We start from the raw sequence: 13,533 nt of genomic DNA, 5'->3' as shown, positions 1-13,533 counted from the left end.
TTTAATTCTTGGGCTAGATGTAAAATGCTTAATTATATCATGAAAGTCAACCCCCCAAAAAGAAGACATTGATATATTACTCATTAGAATAAAAGCACGAAACTTAAATTTTTCAAAAATCACTAATAAGAGGGAAAAAAGATAAGATCAGATGAAAAAAATTGCAGACATATTTGATAAAGGATTTTGATCTAGAATATATTAAGAAATTTCAAGATTAAGCAGTAGGAAAATATACCAGCTAATTTAAAACATAGTGAGAAAAACATTTGAGTGGAGAATTCAACAAAGAATACATGTCAATAACACCCAAGTCACAAACACCTAGAAGTTTTTTCAACATTAGTATTCTGCAGGCAGTATAAATTAAAATCATAAAACCAGACTGAGGTTGTGGCTCATTGGTAGAGCACTTGCCTAGTATGTATGAAAGACTGGGTTTGATTCTCAGCACCACATTAAAAAAAATAAAGATATTGTGTCCATCTACAGCTAAAAATATTTTGAACGATCATAAAACCATAATAAAATGTCACTGCACACCTCTATGAATGCCTTCAGTTAAAAAGGGCTATCATATAAAGTAGTCGCGAGGATATGGAGATATTAGAAAACCTGTACATGAGTGATGGGAAAGCAAAATGTACAACCTCTTTAGGAAAGTTATTTTTGCAGGGCGCTGTGGCACTTGTCTGTAATCTCACCAACTTGAAAGCTGAGGCAGGAGAATTGCAAGTTTAAGGTCAGTCTCAACACATTAGTGAGAACTCAGGCATTTCAAAGAGACTCTCTCTCTAGAAATAAGAAGTAAAAAGATCTGGGGATATGACTCAGTGGTAAAATGACCTTGGGGGTGGGTGGGTCAAAAAATAAAAAAAAAATAATTAAAAAATAATAAAAAGGAAAGGAAAGAAAAAGAACAAGAAAGTTATTACACAAGCAGGCATTTAACCAAGAGAAAAGGAGATATCTGTCCATACAAAGATCTATGTAAGAATCTTCACACATTTAGTTATGGCCAAAAAGTGGATATGATAAAAGTGAAAACAATGCAAATGACTATCAATGTGCTCATTCTATAAGCATGCACTGTAATGGTCTTTAGCATGTATTGATTCATGTAGCAACATGGACCCTCAAACTTTATTCCCTTTAAGTCACATTCCACTTCCTCCAAGAAAGCCCATTAAGCAAAATAATAGGTTGTGGTTTCACCACATGGTGTATGTGGAGAAACACATCCATCACAAACACATAACATTAATTTCAATTTATTTACCATCAAGTAAGTGTAGTTGATAAATATCATCTCACTACAACATTTGTTCTCCTATTTAATCTTTCCACAAACCTTTATTAAAAAATTATCCTATGTATATGCATGAATATATCAAAGTGAATTTCACTTTATGTCCATCTATAAAGCACTAAGTTAAAAATAAATTTAAAAAACTAGAAGTAAATAGAAGGAGGATGAATAGAGTAGAGGGAAGGGAACAGATGGAGGGAGGGGCAAAGGAAAGGGGAAGTATTGGGGCTTGAATTAGAGCAAATTATATTCCATGCTTGCATAATTACATAAAATTATTCCCAACATATATGTATAACTATAGAGTATTGATTAAAAAAACTTACTCCATATATATACAAAGACTGTTAAATTAAAGGCTCTTTATAAATTGCCTACCGCTTAAGCAGACAAACCTTGTTTTCTTTGTCTTTTTCCCCATCCTCTTTTATTTTCTTTTCCATTCATTTAGTGCCAGCGTTATCTAGCTATAAGAGAGACAAATACAACACAAAATTCAATTAAGAGCCCCGACTTTTAGAGCCTGTGGGCTTTTCAAACATTTTACATTCACAAATGAACTTATGAATATGTCCTGTACACAGCATTGCACTAATATCTTGTGACATTCCATTTCTAGTCTGTGGAATTCCACCTGTACTACTGGAATTTATTGTTAGAAAGGACATTTTGATCCAGATAGTGCCTGCTGTTAGCTATTCTATTGGCTTCAAAGAAATTATTCTCCTTCTTGCCACCTTTTAAGACTGAACATGGCATGAAATATTAATAAGCCAGCATAAAGGATATTGTACATTTATCAATTATGAAAAAGTTCAATTCTTTATTGCATTCTTACAGTGCCTAAGCCAAATTTAGAATCTACTGGGAGCACATAACTGATATTTTTAATGTGCCTTATGATAGGTAACACTTATTTACAATAGAACCACTTAGGTCTTCTTTGATTAACTGTGCAAAGCTATTTTATATCTTGGGGCCTTTATATGGCCATGATTTCTTTATGCCACCACCTCATTCATTCTCCACCAGGAATATTTACCTGGCTAGCTCTCACTTATTCCTTAGAGTTCAGATAAAATTCTGTTTTATCTTTTTTCTGTTTCAGATTACTTCAATCACATTCTTATGAATGTGATACTTTATTCCAAGTATTTTAACTAGGTATATTATTGAAATATATAACAAATTATGATAAAATCAGCACTAGCCAAGAAGAATGGTGATTACTTTGGTGCTTGCATAGGGTTCTAAGATTCCCTGTTGAGACAGTTTCTAGACATTTAGTTTATGGAGGATTTTAGTACAGGAACATTTTAATTCATACCTTTAAATTTCAACATTCCTTATGATATTTTTTCTATGTTTCTTACCTATCCTATTGTTTATTTCCTATCTCCTTCAGAAGATATGCTCCATTAGAATATAATTTGACTTTGTTTTAATAATCATTTAATCTATAATAGGCAGTGATGACTAGTGAACAGATTACTTACTCTGATGCTGATGCTGAGTGTTAGATTTTCTACCATCATTCTAGTAATAGAAAATTGGTTTTGTGTCCTCTTCCAAATTACCTAGAAATATATCTTCCCAATTTGTGTTTGAAAAGCCTGAACCTTTATTATCAGGAATACTCTACCCAGTTGAGCACTTACAGAAATTGAATTTTATAAGTAGTAGAACAAAACATGTCCTTCCAGAAACCATTAGAGTTCACCATGTCATTGCAAGATGACCCCAACTTTCTTCCATCAGGCATAGGAAATGATGGTTTGTTAATATTACCAACCACTAAGCTGAGGAGCTAGGGATAAACAAGACAATGAGATTTCAATGGGTATCAGGATTGCTAAGTCAGTAGTGACTATTTCTAAAAATCACTTTTATCTAGTTGAGAATAATTGAATATTATAGACCTCTCTATCTTGTTAAGGTATGTAAACAAGTCAGGATGGCACCTGGTATTTTGCCAGAGAAATGTTAGAGTCTGTAAACAAGTCTGCATTGTGCCTGGCAAAATGCCAGAGGGAGTGGTTTGTGAAGTAACAAAAGCGAGCCATTAAGTGTGGAGATTCCTTATTGGTTGACTGCTGTATCTATTTTATGCTAATTAGATAGGCTGTGTAAAATGTATAAATACCACTCCTGTCCTACAATAAACGGCTCCTACTCCTGCTGCATCAACGTACACAAGTTGTTCGTCACCCCCCCGGATATTTTGCTGCAGCCGGACTGCGGCACTATCTGACACATCCTTCTGCCTTTTGAAGGCTAGATATGGATGGTTTTTGTGTGTCACTGTGAGTTCAAAAAACTCCAGAGGGTGTTGTCCCCCAAATCCTCTAAAATGTTCCTTTGTTTGACAAAAGATTATCTCAAAGTCAGTAGATAAAATGCAACATAGGAGTTTTTCAAATTTCTTATTATTCTAAGAACAAAATTAATTGAATTCACATTTAATAATTCATGGATTTTAATCTGTTGTTCTAGTATATTGCTTAATGTGAATTATTTCTTATCCATTGAAATTAAAGGAGAGCCATTTCATCATATAAATAGAATCTGAGAGTTCATCTAGGACCTCAGAGTTGTAGCACACTTGAGTAATATGTTTTCATTCCATTTCCTTTTTCTTGATAACAGTTAACATTATATAAAGTTTTGTGCTTGTTTTTGTTAATTATTCTATTATCCACTTGAATATGAGATATATCTAGTGAGGGATTCTGTCTCTTTTCTTATTGATATGTCATGAATACCTAGAAGAGTGTTGGGCACAAAAGCACTTGGTTGAATGAACTAAATTATTGAGCTGATTGTTTTGATATTGGGTAGAATGCCATAGAAGATGAATGGGATGTTTTGAAACACTCTCTGAGCAATAGCTATGAAAGCACATGCACCTGACTTAGTGCTCAATAAACATCAAACATAAAATATGATAATAATGATATATTGAATGTATATGGCCTCCCTGCTTTTCTGGAACCATTACATTACCAATTTATTTGATATCTAGTTAGCATATTTCTCAGACTGAAAACTCTCCTTAACTTCTATTTGCAACATATGTTTGAAGTTTTAAAAATAATGATGACTTTCTTCAGTTTAACATCAAAAATGTTTTCATTTACCTACTATATTCCAATCAACACTGAACTTTGGTAACTAAAACATACATGAAATAAAAAACCTATAGACAAGGAGTGTATAGTCCAGTGGAGGATGTGATACATACACTTCCAAGTACATCTTGTTGTAAGTAAGATTGATTGATGTTACACTATCAGAATGTTACACAGATCTTGCTTAATAGCCTTTAGGCTGATTTGCAAGGGGTGGGGGGGTCACTCTATTCTACAAGAAACTAACTCATTATCTGTGATACTGGATAGAAAATATTCATTAGACAAAAAACATATGTAAGTCCAGAAATGAATTTTTAAACATACATACACACACACACACACACACACACACACACACACATACACACACACACATATCCCACTAAGTAAATTAGGATATTGGCTAAAACCACCAATAAGGATAATGAAGTTAGACTAATAATTATAAATCTAATGGAATTTATTACATGCTTACTTTAATTTGCTTAGTCAATCATTATTATTCAAGTAGGTAGGATCAGATATAGTAGAAAGAGGCATGGAACAAATGTTAGAAGACCTTCTTTTCTTTTTTTTTTTTACTTTTTATTTCATTTTTTACTAAATCATCAATCTTTAATTGTTGTGGGGAGCAGCAATGTGTTGATTGCCTCATGGTTGTGATGAGGTGGGCTTATGCTGGGATCCCCTGTGCAAAAGAACAGGTGAGCATTGCTGTTGCTATGGCAATGCCTAACCATGGACACTGCAAAAGCTCAGAGTTATCAGTTTTAACCTAGAAACTCAGACACTAGCTCCCAAGGAGAGAGGATTCTGAGCATAGAAAGATAACCATAAGGTCTCCTCAGTGCTGTGACCTTCAAGCCTGCTGGTTTTGCAGAAGATTTCCCACAAATAACCTTTTGATGATAAAACCTATATAATAAACATGTTGAACTAGCTCTGGGTCACTGCATCACCATCTGGGTGTAATGTCCCACCTGGTCTCAGCTTTCTCTCCATGTGTGTCTGTTTGTCTTTTCTAATCCCACATCGCTCATTGTATGTTTCTGAATTAACAGCAATTCAGATTGTGACAAATGGTTTATCTACCACAAAAAAGTTTAAGCATTGTGACTCCGAATCTTTGGAATAACAAGTGTATGAGCTAAACATTTTTATCATTGTAACTTTAGATTATAGACAAGTAAGCCTCTGAAAGTTTGCATTATTTGTATGGCCTGTGGCACATCTGGGACTCATAGGTTTGTCCCAAATCTTTGACCTAAATAACAGTGCTGGTGTAAAAATGACAAGGTGACAAATGTGGAAATGCCAAACAATACTAATGTTCTGTATAAAGAGGGGGAGCTTTCTAATTTTTTTGTGTGTCGGTGGGGAGAGTGTACTGGGGATTGAATTTAGGGAGACTCCATCACTAAGCCACATACCCAGCCCTATTTTGTATTTAATTTAGAGATAGGGAGTCTCTGAGTTGCTTAGCGCCTTACTTTTGCTGAGGTTGGCTTTGAACTCTCGATCCGATCCTCCTGTCTCAGCTTCCCAAGGCACTGGGATTACAGGCATGTGCCACTGTGCCTGGCCAGAAACTTTCTCTTATTGTCTGGTTTTACACTGTGTGATGGAATTATTTAACATCTTAAATAATTGAGAGAAACAAAACACACATATACACACAAACATACACACACACACACACACACACACACTTTCATAGTCAGGCATCAAAGGAGGTTTCTGCCTTTGCATTGTATTATGGAACCATAGCTGATAACATATGGAGAAAACAGATTTATCACAGCAATTTCTTGATTGCTTAAATTCAAGATGAATTATTATATGCCCCAGTTTTACAATTTTAAAACTAATTGACATGTAATTAAGCTAACATCCTCACTGGAAATTATTGTGTTTAAAATGGTACTTCAAATATTATTCTGATGATTACATAAAAACAAATATAAAATATACAGTAAATATTTTTATTTATAAATAACTCATGAGAATTCTAGTGCTGTTGCAAAAGACCTACAGAGCTTGCATAGAACCAATTCTTAGCTTGCATAGAACCAATTCTTAAGCAACCAGCTCAAAATTCTTTCTACTATTTTCTCAGCTCAACTTATAGACAGACCAAAAGATAATAAATAAATAAGTAAATAACAACTAAAAAATAAAACATTAAATAGTCAAATTTACTGATCAATTAGAAAAATAATTTTATATAATCAACTATTTTATATGATCAACCCTTCATGTATCCTATAAGGCACAACGAAATATTTGCAATAGTTTACTATTTGTGAATGAAATTTTATAAAATTTAATGGTGTAAAGACTTAGAAAAGAGTAATTTTGAAATCTTTATACAAAACAGACCCCGAGATGCATGATATTTTTTTGCATTATATTGTTCAAAATTAATGTCTTCTCATTTGTCACTTCCCATGAGGCTTCTGAGACAGCGATTGATAATTCTGCACCAATACACAATCATAGAAGTCATACACATTCAGTTTGAGAGGACACACAGGGAAAAAAGTTCTGAGATGCCATCTGTTCTAAAGCTCAGGGAAAAGCAAACTGCATACTGGGATATCAATGGTAATGCATTATTAATTTATCTAATTTCCACCTTAATAAGGGAATACCTAGGGACTGATATTATTTGGAAGACTCTAATGTGCCAGACACTTTAAATATATTATGATATTCTATTTTTTTGATTCTGTGGTAAATATATTATATTATTATCCACATTTTAAGAAAGTGTCAGGGCTCATAAAAAAGCATCCCTGTGCTATATTTTTGATATCTAAAAAAATTTTCAGACACTGAAATGACTGTCTCTGTCTCTGTATATATGTATATATGTGTGTGTATATATGTATTTACATATATACAGGTATTATTTATATACATATATTCATGTTTGTATGAGGACTAATGAATTAAAACAAGTATTTTAATAAATAATAGACTCAGTTTTTCATTTAATATACAACATTACTAATTGAACAAGGAAATACCCAAGTAATTATAATTTTATTCTAAAACAGTATTTTATATCAGTCTGTTAAACCCTGAGTTCTGATTCTGTCTCCAAATGTTGAGTCATTGAGAGCAATATTAGTTGTATGCATTTCCACTACTCTTCATTTACAACGTGGAAATAATAATGTCTTTCTACATATTTGGCAGATAATGTTGGCATTTGAGAGTCTAGTTAGATGCTGTATATATCATGAGATTGATAAACATAAAATGTTTTATAACAGTGTAAGGAGTTTTAAAATTCATTAGATTGTAAAAAATGCATGTGAAAAAGCCAATGGAAATCTAAATAGTGACATGTTTATAAAATGAATGATTACATACTCAATAATTAAAATGTCCTACTGACACAATAAAATGGATGAATCTCAGAAACATTATGCTGAATGAAAGAAATTAGACCCCAAATAAATTATTTATATTTAATGAACCCATTCATATGAAAATTCTAGAACAGTGAAAAGTAGGCTATCATGATAGAATCAGAAAAAAAATGGTTGTCTCTGGGATGTTGGAAATGTCCTATCATTTTGTTGCACTGATGTATATTTTTATTCACACATTTGTAAAATCTCACAAATCTATGCCTTTTAAAAATCTGTGCAAGTTTTACTTGGAATTTTACTTCAAAAATGTTGCATTTTAAATTTAAATGGAACTAAAAATAAAATTAGAAATACCATGTGAGATGTATGTAGCAAAATAAAATGTTTTCCTTCATTGATTACTTTACTTTTCTTTTCCTTTTTTTTTTTTCTTGGTATCAGTGAACCCAGAGGCACTTAACTGGTGAGCCACATCCCAATCTCTGTTTTAATTTTTTTTTAATATGGTCTTGCTAAATTGCTGAGGGCCTCACTAAAATGCTAAGGCTGACCATAAACTTGCAATCCTCCTGCCCTAGCCTCCTAAATTGCTGGGATTAGAGGGGAGTGCTATGATGCCTGTAAAGGTTAAATTAAAGTTTTGCTCTCCTCTTAAGTTTAAGTTTTGCTTTTCTGTAAGTTTAAGTTCTGTTTTCCTGGAACCCAAAACTTATGTTAAAAACAGTTACTTATGTCAAAATGTACCCTGACCCAACACCCCCTGAAAAAAGGCATGATTATTCTGTAATGGTTATTTTGTAATAATCCCACCCTCGCACCCTAACTGACATGTGAACTTCCCTGTTTAAACACTGCATAAAAACTCTGCTTAGGCTGTGCTCAGGGCTCCAGCTTCTCTCAGGAGAACTCTGAGCCCCAGCATGCTGGTCTAATAAACCCTTTGCTTTTGCATGAGATAGTCTCTTGGTGGTCTCTTCCTCCAACGTTTGCCTGACCCTAACAATGCCCAGTTTCACTGGGTTATTTTAAATTCACTATATAAGTATCTAAAACTAAGGATCATTCCCTTATAGGATCTAAACAAAAATTTAGAAATGTTTTAAATCTTTTTTTTTTTAATTTGGATAAGTCTTATCAGCTCAGTAGCTCATAATCAGTTTTTCAGCACAGAAATTAAAATACACATAATTCACGACTAATTTCTTCATGGCTAATAATATTTTCTATAAAGACTGGAAATAATCTGTGTATTAATTTATGACTAAATACTGACACCTAGCAATCTGTTCATTTTGTCCTTGGAATAATTTTCAGTTTAGAGCTGTAATTTAGGTAAAAATGGTTCTTTATAATTATAGACCCATCTGTTAGCCTTATTGTTTCCCTCTGAACTTCTGTAATGACTACTTGCATTCTACAGCCTTGCTTTATGTGTCACTTTTCTTACAGTTAGACAGGTTACGTCCTTTAAACCTAAGCTGTCAAATGGAAGTAAAAAAAAAAAAAAAAAAACCACATCTAGACAGTCTTACAGCTGTCCACCATGATTTAATGCACTATAGCCCCCCACAGAAATTAAGGTGTTCCTTTCCTGTCATCTGTAATACATAACTTGAAAACTAAGGAGCCAACATCTTCAAATTAAAATAGTTATGTGGAAAAACCAAAGAATGTTTTTAAAAATTAGATAGGGCAATATGATAGAGGAGAATGCAAGGAGACCCTAGAAAATTTATTTTTCATATTAATTTTATTTAAACTTCATTCATTCATTCATCCATTCTTTCACTAACTTTCCACCTCATTAACCCAGTTACATATCAAAGAATCCACTAATTCTTCATCTGCTATTCATTTAGATACCTTCAATGTAATGTCTGTGTGCATCCATGTGACTGAACACTTATGCATTTGCCAAGTGACCATCCATAACCTATCATTTATTCATCAATTCATCTGTCCAACAGCCATCCATCACCTATTAGCCATTATAATTAAAACTCATTGACAGTTAGGCATCCTATCATAGCAGACACTTGAGGAACAAAGAAGGAAACATTGCATTATATATTTTTTTCAGAAAAGAGAGGAGAGAAGCTTGATTTCCTTCAGTTATATCATTTTTTAACATTTTCAAATGATTTACAAATGATTTTTTCAATGTTTATCTGTTCTTACTTTATTAAATAGTCAGAGGTATGTGGTCAGAAGAAAAAAAAAGAAAACTTGTTGAATTTAAGAAAAATATATATTTAGGCTCCCAAACTAACTTTCTATTGCAGAATATCTAGAAACTAATCTTAAGCAACAGAATGGTTTCATATATCCTTATATATTTTGGTGCACAAATAGCACTGGGAACCACTAGCTTAAAAAAAAATCCTATAGTTAGCTTTTTATTCAATAAAATGTTTATATGGAGCACTTTGAGGAGGTAAATAAATATTTTAATAAGACATTATGCACTGCAAATCCCATATTATGCAAAGATAAACAAAAAACTCTCTATATAGCAAGCAAATATGTGCATACTGTGTGCACAATAAACATATGCAACAAACAAATAATGCTACACGCGGTAGTGAAGTGAAAAATAGTTCATTTTATGACTAGTATTTATTAACAAAAAAAGTAAAACAATTCTTAATGTGCAAATCTTATAGTTTTGTGAGGAAACTCCTCCAATTTCTAGGATGAAACTATACTGGAGATGTATTATTTCTGCATCCTTTCTTCATTCCTTCTTATTAAATTTGGAAAAAGCATATAGGGTTGTGAGTTGATGGGTTAAGAATCTAAAATCTATTGACCCCCTTCTTTTTCTTTTCAGCAGACATAAGGTGTTGTGGTTCTCTGATTTCTGCTGATTTTGCCTTTCTGTGTATACTGAGATAACATTTTTCCCTTTTCGTTATTAGCATAGCTGACTACAGTACAAAAGCCACTTTTTTTTTCTAGTGGCAGCTCTGAAGCACATCTCTCACTCCTGTCTTCAAGTTTTTATTAGTATTAGGCTTCAAGTTGCTTTGTATCTAATCTGCTCTCTGATTTGCAAAGCCATGCAAATATAAGAAATGGAGAAATGTACACAACAAAACTCTTATTAACTAATATTTTATTGCTATGAATTCTGGAAGGTAGCTAGAGAGATCATTTATGGAGAGATCTGTATGCCACACTGAAGAGATTGGGTTTAATTTTGTAAGAGTTGGGAAATAAAAGAATTTGAAAGAAGAGGAGAGGAGCAATTGACATTTTGGACAGATAGCTATTCAGATTGTTATATGGAAGATAAAATGTTAGGGAGACTGAGGCAACGAACCCCTGTGACAGAATCCTGCAGTGATTGAGAAAAGATGATAAGAACTGGAAAAGAATAATGGTTGTAGAAATGTGGAATATTTAGGATGCAATAGTTATTTTAACTTTGTATCATAAATAAAATGTTATTATTATCTCCTGCTTCTGAATTATAGAATTAGAAAAGTATGATCATGTTTTCTTTGTTTTTGGTTTTTCTTATTATCAAAACAGCAGGAAGGAGTGAAGAAAGATGCAGAAGGGATGTATTTTGACATCTGAATATGTTTCTAAAGCTCAGGAAACAGCAAATGGGAGTGTACTTTGAGAAATATGCTTCTTGCCAGTGGTATCTGGCAATTAGTGCTGAAATATGTCTCACAGGTTGCCAAGGATTTAGGATGACTCTGCACTGCTTTAAAAAAAAAAAAAAGAATCTTTCCTTGCAGCTTTCAACATCATTGCCTCTGAATCAGAACTTTTCAAGATGCAATTAAGGGGATAAAAGTGTCACTAAAATGTTCTATGCATACTAAATTTAAATTAAATTCAGAAAGTCACTACTATTGATGAGTAGTAAAGCTTACATTCATTATCCTGGAGTACAAGGTTTCCCAGCATCTTTCAAATCCTGTCAGGTAACCACTGCTGTCTTGGCACTATTTGTCAAATCTGGGTTTTCCATGTTTTTTCTTCTTGCGTCTGTGCATTTGTTCATACAGTTGTGTTTGTCCCATTTATCTGTCCTCAATTCTACACCTGTTTTACTCCTTTTTCTTATTTTAAATTCAATTTAAAATTTAATTATTTCTTTGAAATAGTTCTTATACCCATCAACATTTTGAACACCCTCACATCATCCCTATGGCTATACCATTTTTTCTAAGTGAATAGTTTCATATTTATTTTTAGAATTTTGCATATTTGAATATATAAATGGTCAGAAAATCAGCCTACCAAGGTTCATTAATTTGAGTATCCAAAGAAAACTGGATATTATTGTAAAAACTCTATGCATTTTCTCAAAATGAGAGAGCTACCATTATTCATAGAAAATGCTATAAGCATTGATAAGAAAGATATAACTTTTCAGGTTTCTTTCTATAGGTAGACATAAACTGTGATTTGATCAATGAATTGCATTTAGTTCTTGTTCTCAATATCCATTCCATTGCCTTAGTAAACAGATGCAACAAAAATTGTGAATTTGCAAATATATTCCAGTCATAATCTCATTTTAGAAAAGATATGCAAATTTTGGCTTTTTTATTAGAGCACTATAGTTGTCCATGATACTTGGGTTCATTTTGACAACATTATACATGAAAGGCACATGATTTCAGTCCCCTTTGATAGCCTGATGAACACTAGAGAATATTATCTAAGTCTGGTTTTGAATAGAGTTAGGAAAATTTTGCCTTCATGACATAAAAACAATGTTGCCTCTCAAACAAAATGAGTGAATGGTTCTCTTTTAGCTTATAAGAACAACTAGAGTGTTAGAAAAAAAAATTGTTCAATTTGTCTCAGAAACTGAAAAACACAAGTTCACACGTTAATAAGATAAAACATCCCCAGGGAAAAGAAAGAACAATCATTTTGCAATAGGATTAAAACAAAAATATGTAACTTATGCAAGGGAATTTAAACTCATAAACCAATAGAATCTACATTTGTACTTCTACAAGTTTTGTACAAATAGCAAACCCTTCTATTTCTTTACTGAGAGTGTCTCCCTGAAGAACATTTTGAAGAGGAACTTTTTACACCATTGAAAAGTACTGATTCAAACAGGATATATAATATTGCAATATGTACAATTAACTCTAGAAATTTCCAAGAACTCAGAATTCCAAATTGGAAGGACCCTGAAAAGTCCTTCAGTTCAGCCACTTACAAGATGTATGGATTTCCCCACATTTCCTCAGGGTGCTCTCCTAGACTCTGAACATGTGAATTTTGAACAATGAACAACAATTGAGCTGTTCTTTCCTTATTTATTTGTCTTTTGGAAAATTCTACCTTCTTCATGGAAAAGAACTGATTTTACTGATACCCACAGATAATATAGGCTTACATCCACGAATAAGTTAACTGTGTCATATCCCTATTTTCTTTCTTTCTTTCTTTCTTTCTTTCTTTCTTTCTTTCTTTCTTTCTTTCTTTCTTTCACTCTTTCTTTTGATAGATTTTTATTCCTTTCCTCCCTTCTGTTCTTCCTCCTTCTCCCTCTTTTTGTAGTAGAGGATAGAATCCAGTGGTGATCTACCTCTGAGCTAGCTACATTTTCACCTCTTTTCATTTTGAAACAAGATTTACCTAAATTGTCAAAACTGGTCTGGAACTTGCCGTTCTCCTTCCTCAACCTCCCAAGTAGATGGGATTATAGGCATTCATCACTGAGCCCTGCTTT

This window comes from Callospermophilus lateralis, chromosome 2 (genome assembly GCF_048772815.1).
Source record: "Callospermophilus lateralis isolate mCalLat2 chromosome 2, mCalLat2.hap1, whole genome shotgun sequence".
NCBI lineage: Eukaryota > Metazoa > Chordata > Mammalia > Rodentia > Sciuridae > Callospermophilus > Callospermophilus lateralis.
Note: the sequence above shows the minus strand (reverse complement) of the source record.